The following is a 13,889-nucleotide window of genomic DNA, read 5'->3' on the forward strand; positions in this document are numbered from 1 at the left end:
GAGAGTGGGCGACCCAGGCATCACCCCAAGGCCAACTGCCACATTGGGGCATCAGGTCTCCAGTGTGCTGGAGAAACACATGGAACTTAAATAACCTCCAAACAAAGTGTTTCAAGGTTTCTGTGATCAAATTTGTGAAGTGGGCTTTGGAAGATGACACTCAAACTCCTCCTAAAACAGTTTACTAGCATTTCATGGGGTTTTGAAAGGCAGAGCATCAAACCTCACAAGAAACTATTCTGGAAGCACCTAAGATCTGGGGATAATCCAGATGCCCACCACAAAGATTCAGAAGAGCCCCTCCAGAGACTCTGGGCCTCCTCCTGTACCCTTTCCACAAAGCAACCGTTCCATCATCTACTGGGGACATCACCAGGGTCATTTGGAAGCAGAGAAGCCCCTACAGGACAGGAGCAAAAGCCACACATCTTGCATGGAACATGCAACAGACTGCAAGTTGAAACAGGTTGTCCCCAGCACAGAACTGCTGGGCAATACCCAAATTCGATTTTCTGTCCTCGTGCTGACGCTGCATTGCTGCTGCTCATCACGTGCTGGACACTGATTAACACCAGGATGCTGAGGACAGTGCCAATGGCTGTGACACCCTCACAGGGAGGTCACCATGTGGATGGCACGGACGGCAGCCATGCACAACCACGGCGCTGTCGGCTGCAGAAGCACCCAAAGGTGCCCACAAAGCTGCTGCGGGGCACTCAAACCTGGGAACATCAACAAGGGCAAGAAAAGGGACACGCCAAGGAAGTGCCCAGGGACTGTCCATCTCCAGGCCACCAGGTGACCTCACCAGGAGAAGGAAGAGACACACAGAGAGCTCCAAGAGGCAGCCTTTCAAAATGACAGATATCATCCTTCATGGAAAAAAATTCCTCCCTGCATTGATATTTTACCAGCATTCTGTACAGCATGACAAGCAGTAGTAGCTTTCTTCATCCTGCACCAGGTAAAACTGCCTCATTTTCAGACCATTTTTGCAGCAGTTCAGGTGTTAACACTTAAACTCCAAGCTTCCCTTTCTCTAACACAACCAGATTTAACATCTAAGCAAGCAGCCTCATAGATCCTACCTGAAGGCAGTTTGAGGACAAACCAAAGGAAGCAGTGAGCATCTTCTGGGACCAGCTCATCTCTTCTGCGGCTACACAGATCTCACAGAACACGTGCTGCCATTTTCTCTTCACAGCCTTTATTTTATGGATATGCCAACTTTTTTACCGGACCTACACAATGACAGCAGTGCACAGATGCTGGAAGTTCACCCCCTGCTGTCCTAAGTACTTTGCACTGGCTGAAAAAAAGCTTTCCAATCTGATACACGGCGACAGCTGACACACACAAGGTACTCACAGAACTGAGAAACTATGTTTTTCAGAATATTTTTGCCCAAATCCTTAAAGCAGCTTCCTGGAACAGTAAACAGGGCAAGTTTGTCTATAAATGGATCCAGTTACCTTTTGATTTTTTAATGAAAACCCGTTTGTAGATTTTACAGTGGCAACTATAATCTCCTGACTTCCTGATACTCAGAAACAAGCAAAATACTTCAGCTAATTTCCTGCTGTGCAAAAATTGAGCTGCTTCCATCCAAGACAGTTTTTGTTTCCTTCTCTGTACCTTTCCCATATGGTCTATAAGGATTAGCAATTAGCAGATGAAGTAAAAAGAAAGCCAACTATACATTTCTATATCTTTCTACTATTCCCCAAGGATCCTTTCTGGACTTATTTTTAGCTCTCCTCTGAAGTCAGAGCCGCTCAATACGACCTTCCCTCCTATCCTCCCGCAAAAGTCATCCACAGAAACTGCTGCTTCTCCTTCCACACTTGAAAATTGCCACTGGCATTACAGCTTCCTGCAGGATTTACCATTCACTTTTATGGCAGCAGTTGGAGCCTTTGGCTGTCCCAAAAGCAATGCTGCCTTCAGTTACTCTGCAGAAGCTGTCCACTTAAAGGAAAATTAAGCAAGAAGCAGCTACTCTGTATTCTATGATTCCTCACAGTTATTTACACATTTTCATCACCTCTCAGTGAATCCTTTAGGCTCACAATTACATTTGAGTATTAATGGATACCCATACATTAAATTTAGGCGCCATGGCTATCCCTGCCCATTATAATGACGATCTGGTGGGGCGCAGAGACACATGGTTTTCCTCTTCATATCCATATCCATATCTATCCATGACCTATGGCCCTTACAAACTCTGCCACCACATGCTGAGAGAACACCACTTCAACTGTGTTCTTCCCATCCTGAAGGCCAACCTCCTCAATATATTAAGCCAGAAAAATCTAGTTTCCATCCCCCTACCCCTGCAAGACGACCTCTGTTCCCCTATTAGACAAGAGCCTTGTCCAGCAGAAGGGTTCACCTTTGGCAGGGCAGGCAGAGCCCTGGTTCCATTAACATAATCCCTTGGCAGGCTTTCCTGCACAATCAAAAGTCACCAGTGACGCTGAGCTCCCTGCAGAGCCCAGTCCCCACTCCCACTCCACTCTGCTCCAGCCACGTTTCCCAAAGCACAACCTGTGCCAAAGGACTTGGGAAAAAAAAAAAGGAAGATAAAAGGAAATGAGGTGGTTAAGGGTTCTGAGGGCTTGACATCTTGGTTTAATCACTGGATTAGGACTCAGAAGCTGCATATTGAATTTTCAAGGCTACACACAGCTTCCTCCAGCCTTCTATCTAAATCCTGCCTGCTGCTTCCATCCACAAGCCTAGAATAGGCAATGCTTCTTTCCCTCATGCCAGTGTTGATAAATACTTGGGAGGTACTCAAATATTTCAGTTCCATATAAGGATCTCGTTTCCTTAGTGTAAAAGCTGTTTATTTTTTTTGCTATTTAATTTTACGCGACTGCATCAAGGCTCTGGCTGGTTCCAAATATTCCAAATCCTGAGGAGCAAAGGATTGATCTACAAATCCCATGTGTGTGCCACTGATGAAACCTTGGTGCACCAGAGTAGCAGAACAACCACATTCAAGCCATCCACCTGCATTTTTATCATGGTAACTGCAATTTGACTCTTTCACAAGAAATGGTTAATGAGGTACATGGAAATATTCGGTCCATTACAATTAATGACGTACTGATAGCTAAAAATGAAACAATTAGAGAAAACCCCACAGCAGCCTTAGTTCCCCTCGTTTTATTGGATTCTTGAAACTTTTTAGACTGCTCTAACTGTTGGGTTTACAGCCTACGCTCTATGCATGCAAACTATTCTTAATTATGCTCTTAAATGCTATCTTAACCCCACAGATTTGTCTTCAACAGCCTTAAAAGCTTGGGAAGAAAGTATCTGAAGGGATTACCCAGCTGCATGGCAGCCAGCCAGCATGTTCCAGGGCTGCTCCAGGTTGTCTGCCTGCCCCACCCTGAGTGAAAAAAAAGAAACAGAATAAACTTGGGGAGTAAAGGTAGTGTCGAAAAGCACGTGTTGTTTTTATTGGAAGGAAAAGAGAACTCTATAAAAATTATAGCTCGTGGGTATGCATATATATCTATAAAAGTAAAATAGAGTGTGTGCATGTATAATTGCTCTTCCGGAGGACACAGAGTTTTCCTAAACAAGAAGGGACTGAATATTACCTCTGTCATCACTGAACCCTGGTTTCAGGATCTACAGTTCAGCTCACAAAGCATTGGTGTGTCTAAGAGACAGGTGACACTTGAGGCTGAGAGAAGTGCTGTCCCCCACCATGTACACATGGGGCTGCCATCATCCTGTGCTCTCAGACATAAACCAAATCATCTCCAGCAACACTCATGGGGGAAAAAAAACCCATGAGCCCCTTGTATGGCTGCAATCCTGCATCCAGGACTAAACACCAAACAATTCACTCCTTAATTAAGGCTTTAATTTCACCACTGTCTTCATAAAAGGAGGGTCAAAGTAGACAACTCCCTTCCACCAGCTGCTCTTCTTTTCCACTTTGCTTCCAAAGCAGCAACTGCAAATACCATCCGAGATGTCTAAAAATCCCAAGGGGGGGGGAAAGTAGTCCAACCCACCACATTTACTACTATTTTTTTGAGTCACATTTGGCATCTAAAACACTTCCCAGACACCTTCTATAACTCAGTAATATTTTTCCCTCTAGCCAAGCTGACCAAAATACAAGCTCATAAACTTCCACACTATTGCTGCTGTAAGGCACTTTGATATTTTCCACCCTTCCCAACTCTACAGTTCACAAGGCCAGGAGAGATCCAGGTCTCAGAAAAAAAGTATCTGCATATAATGGGTTCCAACATTTTGGACTTCAACATCATGGTCTTTTAATCCATGCATTGACATTCCCAGATCCCAGGTTTCAGGGAAGAGCCAAAAGGACAGCAGGAGGCTGCTAATGCAACAGCAGCAGAAGTCAAGCTGTTCAAGCACATAAACACAATTTAAACTATTTGGATCCAAACAAATGTAACTTTATGATTACTGGGGCACAACCTGTCTCTGGCTGACCTGGATGTATTTCACAGTGCCAGGTTTTTTCCCTGCCTCAGCAGCTCCAACAGCTGGAGTGAAAGGCACCACATTCTGCCCAGGTGATTGCTGCAAGTTGTATTGTGATGCTCTTCTCTGCAGTTCCTCCCACAGCCAGAAAGCAGGGACATTTTGGTGGAAGACATTAAAAGCTGCTATTTTTGGAGTCCCACTTCCTTGATCTGTTGGTCAGTTCGTGAACCTTCTAGCAAGGGTGATATATCTGCAGATTATAACCAGCCTTTTCTTCCTCAAATCCTAACTTACCCATTCGTTTGAAACAAAACTTCTGAGTGTATGCAGCTATAGCAAATGAAGTCGGTATTTCCATACCACTTAGATTTCCAGCAGGTTTGAAACTTTTTCATTAAGTATCACCAAGAAAAAAAGATATCTCTGTCTCTCTGGCCAGATCAAATGTTAGAATGGAATCTGAAGAAAACCATGGAAAACCTTCCAAAAGTTTTTCTTGCCCTCACCTCTGCATCATACCAGGAACAAAGAACCACTATATCTGTAACCCAACTCCTGTATAACCAATTTGCAACCTGTATTTTTCTGTTTTTCATATCAAATACCACCAGAATAAAGGGGCACCTGGGAAATTTTAGTTTCCACACAGCCAGAGTAAATACAAACAATTCAGTCTCCACTTTCCTTGCTTCAGAGATGCTGACTGAGCCTTGAGTAGCCCCAGAGGCAAAATGAAGAGGGGTCAGGTCCCCACAGCCAGTGCTTGGCAAGCCTGGGTTTGCTTCCAGTGCTGCAGCACATCCAAAAATCCTCCATAGGAAAAACTAACAGCAGTTTTGTTTGGTTTTTCTTTTTTTTTTTTTTTCCAGAAGAAAAAGGACTTCTCAAAAAACCAAGACACCTGCAACAACCCAGCCGCCCGCCTCCACATCTCCCTTAAATGCCGAGGCAGTGAGGAACAAAGGAACCCTTTCACCAAAACGTTTGTTCAACATTTAAGGCTGATTTTATTGAGTTTACAAGAAACAGCTCTATCCTAACTAGCTCAAATGGGATTTCATAATCCCGTAATTAGTTCAGATCCTTCCAGGAAGTACATGAAAATTCATTCCTGAAATACATACATACATACATATATATATATATATATATATTCTCAAAAATATACATATTATGTTGTCCTGCATGGACTAAATCCGTTTTTTTTTGGCCAGCATAACATCCTTTCCTATGCCAAACTTGCCCAATGATCCCCACAAAGTGCTGTACACGTGGGCAAAACCTCAAATGAACTGGGTGCAGCTTTTTAGGGAAAAAAACTGGTTTACAAGCATGCTGATAGGTAGGCAAGCAAAGATCCACTGATGCAGCTCAAGCACATGGAATTTAAAGTCTCTTCCCAGAAATTAGCTTATTACACAAACAATATTGAATTAAAATGACATTTTAATGGTATTGGGGCAGATTAACTTATGACTTGTGTCTGTATTGAAGCATTTATGTAACATTGTTGAAACTGTGTTAGAACTATCAAAAGTTACAGCAAATCTTGTTACAAAAATACCCAAAACGTTTGACTTTTTTTTCCTAAAAGGCAGCCATGACATCACTGGGACACGCATACTAATGACAAAACTTTTAATGAGCAACTGTTCAATGAAATTTCTTAAAAAAAGACTTCCCTTCATATTTGTTGAATGGACCAATTTTGCAATAAATGGTTATAGGTGCACATGGTGGTAAGTCTTGAAAAGTTAAAAGGGACAGCATAATACATTTGAATAACTTGCCCTGCACCTCTCATGCAGTACTGGCAAGAGTTGCAGCCTCAAGTCCTCCTACTTTTGTGCAAAAGTACAAAATATTAACATATTACAAGGAAGATAATTAGCATTATCATTTACAGTAATGAGTAATAAATTGTTATTGCATGATGGATGTTGTTTTATATTACGTGTGAGATAAGCAAAAATCACATAAAAGTTTAGCCAGCCAAACAGGTAGATTCTTAAGATCAGCATCCTGAATTGATTCCCCGCACCTCAAAATAATACCACAACCAAGTTCTACCCTAATTTTTTTCCTAAAATAAACTGACCATAAGCACTCCATTACTGCTATCCTATGTTAGCTAATGAACAGCAATAGTTAGCAAAAAAAATCTCAACTGGAAACCACAGAAACTGCATTCCATAAAAATGAACATGTCTGCAGACAAACATATACAGAGTATTCCTGTAAACTCCAAGTTCACAAAGAAAAAAAACTTTCTCCCAAAGGAACTTGAATTTTCCCCCACTCTCCTCCATTTTGATCATTCGAGACTACAACTATATTTATCACTCTGTAAACATCCTCAATGACACGTATTTTATAACTGTGAAGAGTAGATAATATTTTGCAAATATTAAAAAAATAAAATAATTCTGTGACTCAGTTCCAGCTGGGTCTTTATCAGAGGAGGGGTAAGGGAGTAAGCAGGATAACTGCAGTCTAAATCTAAAGGGTTTTCATCTTTTGCCAGATAAATGAACATAAAAAAGAAAAGAAGACATTCTTGGCTATATCAAAACCAGCACTCACATTGTTTTTGCCTTCAACCTTTTTTATAAATCCCCTACTCCATCATATGTCCATAGAGAGGGACATCAAGGGAAGCAGCTTCCCAGGCAGCACCTCTTTTTCCTATTGGTATTTAAAGAAAGGGTGAATGTTAAACCATTAGTTCTGAAAAAAAAAAATAAAAATTACATATAACCATAAATGAAAGGCTGTGTTTCACAGAAGAATTCATACATATTCACTGATAAATTATATGCTGATTTAGACAACATTCAGAAGGGCTGTGGGGGCAGATGGGGAAGGCGGAGGAAAAAGAACCCCAAGAGTAAAAAATATGGAATTACACGCAGCCAGAGCATGCTTACCTGCTGGGGGATGCCATTTCCTCTGCATTTTAAGCCTTTACTGCTCCGTTTTAGCACCACTGGCAGCAGCAGCCTCCCTGTCTGTGCTGGTTACCCCGAGTCCCAGCGGGCGAGCAGGCGGCTTCCCCCCATGCGTGATTCAGTCTCCTTGAGGGATGTGCTGCATTGTGCGGGGTGAGTCATCCCAGAGGTATTCTGCACATTACAGCCCCAGCCGGACCATTACTCATTTGCAATATCCTCCCGGCTCGGAAGGGAACATCGACCAAAGATCCTTGTTTCCCCACCCCGGTTATAGGCTGGGGAAAAAAAAAATGAAATAATGACGGTACAGCTGCCATAAACTCATGACGGGTGTGTTTAGCAGCAGCTGATGGGGCAAACGTGCAGCTGAGAGGCTGCCCCAGCTCGGCAGGCCTGTCACCACGCACCCAGGGCTGCAAACAGGTCCAAAGTTGAATGCAGGTGTCATTTCCTCTGGTAGCCCGTCAGCATTTTATTCCCAAAAGCTGCCAACACAGCGCTGGGACCAAGGGTCCAAACAACACAGAAGGCTTGGAGGAAGCACTCGGCCTTCCAATGTGTCTGCCTCCATCACACCTTTTAATGGGGTTTAAAATACTTCTTTAAATACGAGTTGGTATCTCTAAGCATCAGCTGTAGCTCCTCATATACCCCATCTTTGCTGGCAGCCCACACAATTTAAGTGCCAACAGTGACATCCCTGCACAGGAGCTCTGTCTTGGAGACTGGGTCTCAAACGCTCCCTTGCTGCTCAGAAACCTCCCCAACTGCAGGAACCCCTCGCTCAGCCAGGGTGTCGTGTACGTCCCCACAAGTTCCATGATGATCCTTAACGCCCTCTCATTAAAGCAGAAATGTTACTCAAGAAATGCCTCAGCATCGGTAACAAGAATAAAAATTGTTGACACTAGAGCTCTGAAGGCAGCTTCTAAAAATATCTGCCCAGTTTCTGAACTAATCTATGCTCATGATTAGGCAGGAGGGGAGAAGAAAGCTGTTTCCAGGCTCAGCTGCTTCTGTCTGCCTTAAATCTAAAGGCTTTAACCCTGATTTGGGACAAAAATCCCTTTTTCCCCAAGGCGGAGAATGGTGACTGAAGTGATGCGTCCTTGCAGCTGCATCCCCACTTCACAGACACTGACAACCTAAAATCACAAGTGCTCCAGAAAACTTGGACCATGGATGTTGAGCTACAGACCAACGAGGCTCGAGCCCAGCTTCAGTGAGCAGACACCAGGCTGCATGGAGGATGTTGGAACATCACAGGGGGTAGGACTAGATGGCCTTTAGAGGTCTCTTCCCATCCAAACCATTTTGATTCTATGACATTCTGACATTTGTTCACTGCTTCTTGCCAGTGCCCAGCCAGCTCGTGTGGAGGTGCAGCTGAGGCACCTATTTGCAGCTTGGCTGGATTTTGTCATGACAATGGAATCAAGCTACAGCCCAAAGCCATGATGGAGACAACAGGCAGCATGTCAAGTTTGTTACAGTGCTATCAATGGGTATCTACATTTACTGAATTTCAATATACAACATAAAAAGATCTTTAGTTTAATGGCCAATGGATAGTCTGTGTTGGAAGAAGTGCATTTGCAACCAATGGGTTAAACCATTAGTCAGAGCATCATGCTATTCAAGTAATTAAAAATAGTAGGTGGGGTTTTTTTTAGATTTTAATTGCACATCCCCAGTCCACATCTTCTCCTATCCAGATGTGCCAGAATCTGCCACTTCACTTTCCACTTCAAGCTCTGCAGCAACACTGCTTTTACCTTGAAATGCTTAATGCAGCACCCATCAGCTCAATCCTCAGCAAGAGCTCAGAACATAAGTCTAAAGCAACGTCAGCCAAAAAAATTTTTGCTACAAGTCCAGTTTCTAAAGCTTTTCTCCCACGGGGTGGGGAAAGATGAAATTAGCCTCCCTGTGTAAGACAAAACTATCCTTGAATAAGCTGTGTTGTAATCATGCTTTTGAAGCAACATCTTGAGCAGTTACATCTCCCCAAAGCCTTCCTACTGGTCTGCAGACCATCCTGCCACTGGTCCTCCTAAAAACTCAAGGCTCAGCACACAGAGAGACTTGGGGCCATCAGAAGGTTCTTACAGATGAGCAACATTAACGAATAGTTCCAATATGACAAATTACACTACAGAAAAGCCATCACACTGTACAGGTACCACAATCTCACAGCTGCTGTGGGGCAGCTCTCAGCTCCTGGGGCTGGGTTGAGCCACTACCTGGGTAATCTCTGCAAAGCTGCTGCTCTGCCCAGGGTCGGGAGCAGGGGGACAAACACTGCATGTGAAAATGCAAGACAGAAAAGCTCTGATACAAATGTTACAGCATGTTCAATCCACTTCGATGGAGATAATGCCCTTGCCTTTTGTCTACATCCAGAAGCTGTTGCATCAGTCAAGAAGAATCACCAACTCATTCAGCTGGCTTCAAGCCCTGCTCCCAAGGGTTTTCTCCAAAGGGAAGCAGATACCAAGTCACTGGATCAGCATCAACTGAATCACTCACTGGTTGGGTTCTCACCTTTGCACATGTTCTTTAACCTTAAGGCTACGCTAACAAACCTCAGCTCCAAGACTAGCAATGCTGCTGCCCTTTTAAAAAAATTATTATTAAAATAACTATGTTTTTCCCCTTAAATACTGCCCAGTCCAGTAGATTGCACATCCAACCCTATAGCTTGGTTCTACAGTGAAATATCCTCTGAAGTTTTCTTGCAATTCCTAGCATGGACTGGTGCGTGGCTGTGCCAACACACGAGCATTTTCCCTGTTTCCCAGCAAAATTCATGCTGCTACAGGGTTCTGCTGTTAGAAATCTAAAGTAAACACTGCACCTGGAGAGCCAGCAAGGTGGTGGATCTGCCTTTTGCTGCCTGCCAGCCAAATGCAAGCACAGTTCAAAGAGCTGAGACAGTGGCTGGAGCAAGAGGAGCCCATTTTCACTGCAGCTGCTGGAGCACTTATGGAGAGGAGAATGAAATTCAGTCACCTTGCTAACAGCACTCATGTCAATGGGCTGAACTTCTGCAGCAAAACATTAACAGAGCACCCAGGAGCAGGCCCTGGCAGCTGTGAACTGGGCACAAAGGTGTCTCAGCCCCTGCAGTCCCTGGTCCATTTCAGAAATACTGGAACTTGTTATTCCTCGTCCTCTGGAAACACCAGGCAACCTACCTTAAGTGTAGCATTCAAGATTGAAGACAGCAATATTGTCTGAACACTGCTTGCTGTGCCTTGCAAGAGGTGAAGAAGGTCACTTCTCACCATTTTTGTTTAAATTAAAAAAAATAATAAAAAACCTCCACACCAATAGAACAAACAAACAAACAAAAAAACCCCAAACAATCAAACACCTTCCAAACAAACAACGAATTCTAACAAAAGAGTTCACAGACATGGCCAGTGTAGTTTTATGCCCAGTACTTGAGAGACACCCACTGCACTTACTCTATCCCTGTTGTCCACAAAGCTTTCTTGAATACTGGGTTCATTAAGCTGTGTCATAGGGAAGAGCAGGAAGTATGGCAAAAATAGGAAGAAGAGCACAAAAGTAGATCCTTAGGAAGGACTTCAGACATTTTATGATATGCTTTTAGGCTGCTAAACATTCCAGGAGCACAGAAATGCTCCTCCTTACATATCATTACCATGTTTTCCCTATTTTGAATGTCATTCTTATAGATGAATGGACCTTTGTACATATGTATGACAACAAAAAATGACCCCAGCACAGATGGGTATTTCCAGCCAGGATTTGGGTGGAGGCCATATGGATTTCATTTTCCTGAAGACAGATCAAAGGAAAGAGCCAAGAGCGTCTTACTCGACTCCAAATAAACATCCATGACCAGAAAAGAGGTTACACAAATGACATGCACCGCGCTCCTCTACGCCGGAAAAGCCTCATGTGCTTTTCTTCTAATTAAACCCTTCCTCCATGGCTCCTAATTGATACCTGGACAAACAGCTGTAATATACTCCAGGAAATCTAACCCTGTACTTTGCCTTACTTGTGTGACACGGCCTCAGTCATCACAGGGCACACTGTAAACTTTCATTTTCTTGATAGGAGACTGGTTTTAAAAGCAAGCTAACTAAAAAACCAAGGCCTTGCTCCTCCCTTTTTATTTTGCACTTTAATACGTAGCTCAAAGTAGAGGTACTTAAGTGTGAATCTTTTAAACATTGCATCTTCGCTTTCCCTTTCTTCAGGATAATTTTTTTTTTATCATGTGAGTACTCTCAGACTGATAATGCACATCCTAAACCAGATATATAATTTTTTGTCTTCTCAAATTTCTTCCCTCTAAATTTCAAATAATCTTTACTGCTCTCTGAGGGCTGGCATTATCTTCTGGAAAGCCCCATGACACAACTCAATATTCCATGGTAAAACCACCTGCAGACCAAGAGGCAGACACCAGGATATGATAACCTTTATCCACCTACATTCCTAAAATCACTGAAAACTCCTGTAAAACTGTGCTGACCAGCTCCAGCTTCACACTCTCCAATCTGCTGTTGACTGTATTTCCTGTCAGCCAGCTCCCTGTTTTGCCAGGGACTGACTTGAACTACCCAGCTTAAGTTTTCAGGATCACTCTGCCTCTCTGTCAGTGTTAGTAAAACATTATCTTGCCCTTAAAATGTACCTTGTCCAGCTCTTCTTTTCAATGCTCTTGGGAACAAGCTGCTATTTTATAGACTTTAAAGGAAGATGGTTAACGCTTATGATTCCACTTTCATTTTTAGTAATGTGGGAATTATTTTATTGCTCATTTATGACAGTGATCCTCACATTCTGCCTTCTTTGGAGCACAGAATAAAACACAAGGCAGGCTTCCCCTCCTGTGAGGGGTACTGCAAGTGTCACCAGGACTGCCTTGGATCCAGCATTAAGTATTTTCATAAGGGCATGCAGTGTAGGACAAGGGGGAATGGCTTTAAGATGAAAGAAGGAAGGTTTAGGTTAAATATTAAAAATAAATTCTGTATTCACAGAGTGGTGAGGCACTGGCAAAGGCTTCCCAGAGAAGCTGTGGATGGCCCCTTCCTGAAGTGTTTAAGGTCAGCTGGATGGGGTTTTAAGCAACCTGGTCTAGTGGGAGATGTCCCCTGCCCATAGCAGGGGCTTTGGAGCAAGTCGAGTTTTAAGGTCCCTTCCGACCCAAACCATTCTATGGTTCTGTGATTCTATTTCTTAGCTTACTGATTTTATTATTTAAGTCCAATAGCAGGCAGAGATTTCTCACCAGTACCTTTGGTTTCCTCTGGCCAACTGTGTGCATCTCCTAACCCCTACTTTGTTCTCCCTGCAGCCAGCTTTCCTGTTTACATCTTTGCCGGCGCTTCCCTTGCACAGCCAAAGGGCTTTGGAAAAAGGACAAACAAACAAGCGTTTCCTCAAAATGCTGGCAGTTGCGTGCCTCTGCCTCTCTCCCTACCACTGTCCTTTGCCTGGTCACAACACTGTCACATGCATTTAATGGCTTGTATTTCCTGTGCTCTGCTTTAACAGGCAGAATCTTTTAAATGCTGAAAGATACGGTGGTGCCAAGTGCCCGCTGAATGTGTCGCTGGCAGGAGGGATTTTGCTTGCACACAGCAGAGGAGTCAATCAGGGGAATCATCTTGGGGTCATCCTACTTTATCATTCTGGCAGGTAAGGATGAGTTGTTCAACACACTGCACGTTCATGCTCTCACATCTCAATTCCTTCTGACAAGTTTCAGTATAGGGACAGCTGGAGTCCCCTGATTCGTATGAAGGGGATCAAAGACTCCCATGGTCTTTCCTTTTAGCAGCAAAGATGGTGAAGCAGCTTCTCATCCTGTACCCACCAGGGTTTTTGGTACACTCACTGTTAGCTGGGACCTGCCATCTCAAATCTTCTGGATTCATTGGTGAATACCACAACATCAGACCAAAAAAACCTGCTAACAGCTTATGCAAGTCTATTAATCTAAATGTCCACAGCACTGTTTAAAAGCAACAAAAAATGAACCCTGAAGAGAAGCAACATTATCTCCTTGCAGAAGACCTATGGGAAGAAAGCATCTATCTTTTGTTTGGGCAAAGCCCCATACCATATACTACCGATTTCCAATAAATTATTGAAGTATCTAAATGGGAGAAAGAAGGTATACCCTGGTTTTTTGTTCTAACTTCACACTGGTTCTTCTCTGTCTCAAGCTGTGTAACAACCACTCTACGCATGTTCAGCAGATGATAATGAAACCGCAAGTGTTTATCTCAATCCAAAATGGCTTCATTTTTTTCCTCCCCTTAAACTCAGATTTAACTAGGGTTTTAATTCCAAGGACAAAAGGTACATGCTTACCCTTTAATGCTCCACCTACAAATTTGGGTTTTTTTCCCTTAAGGCAGCTTCATCCAGCTACAAGTGTGACTTTAGAATTTATCTGTCTTT

General features: G+C 43.2%; 1 protein-coding gene across 1 annotated transcript in view; it reads right to left on the reverse strand.

Moving 5' to 3' along the window:
* The window catches only part of SPRED2 (sprouty related EVH1 domain containing 2), a 58,362-nt gene that overhangs the window by 25,931 nt on the left and 18,542 nt on the right, over positions 1 to 13,889 (reverse strand). The window lies entirely within an intron of this gene.

Source organism: Poecile atricapillus, chromosome 3 (assembly GCF_030490865.1).
Source record: "Poecile atricapillus isolate bPoeAtr1 chromosome 3, bPoeAtr1.hap1, whole genome shotgun sequence".
NCBI lineage: Eukaryota > Metazoa > Chordata > Aves > Passeriformes > Paridae > Poecile > Poecile atricapillus.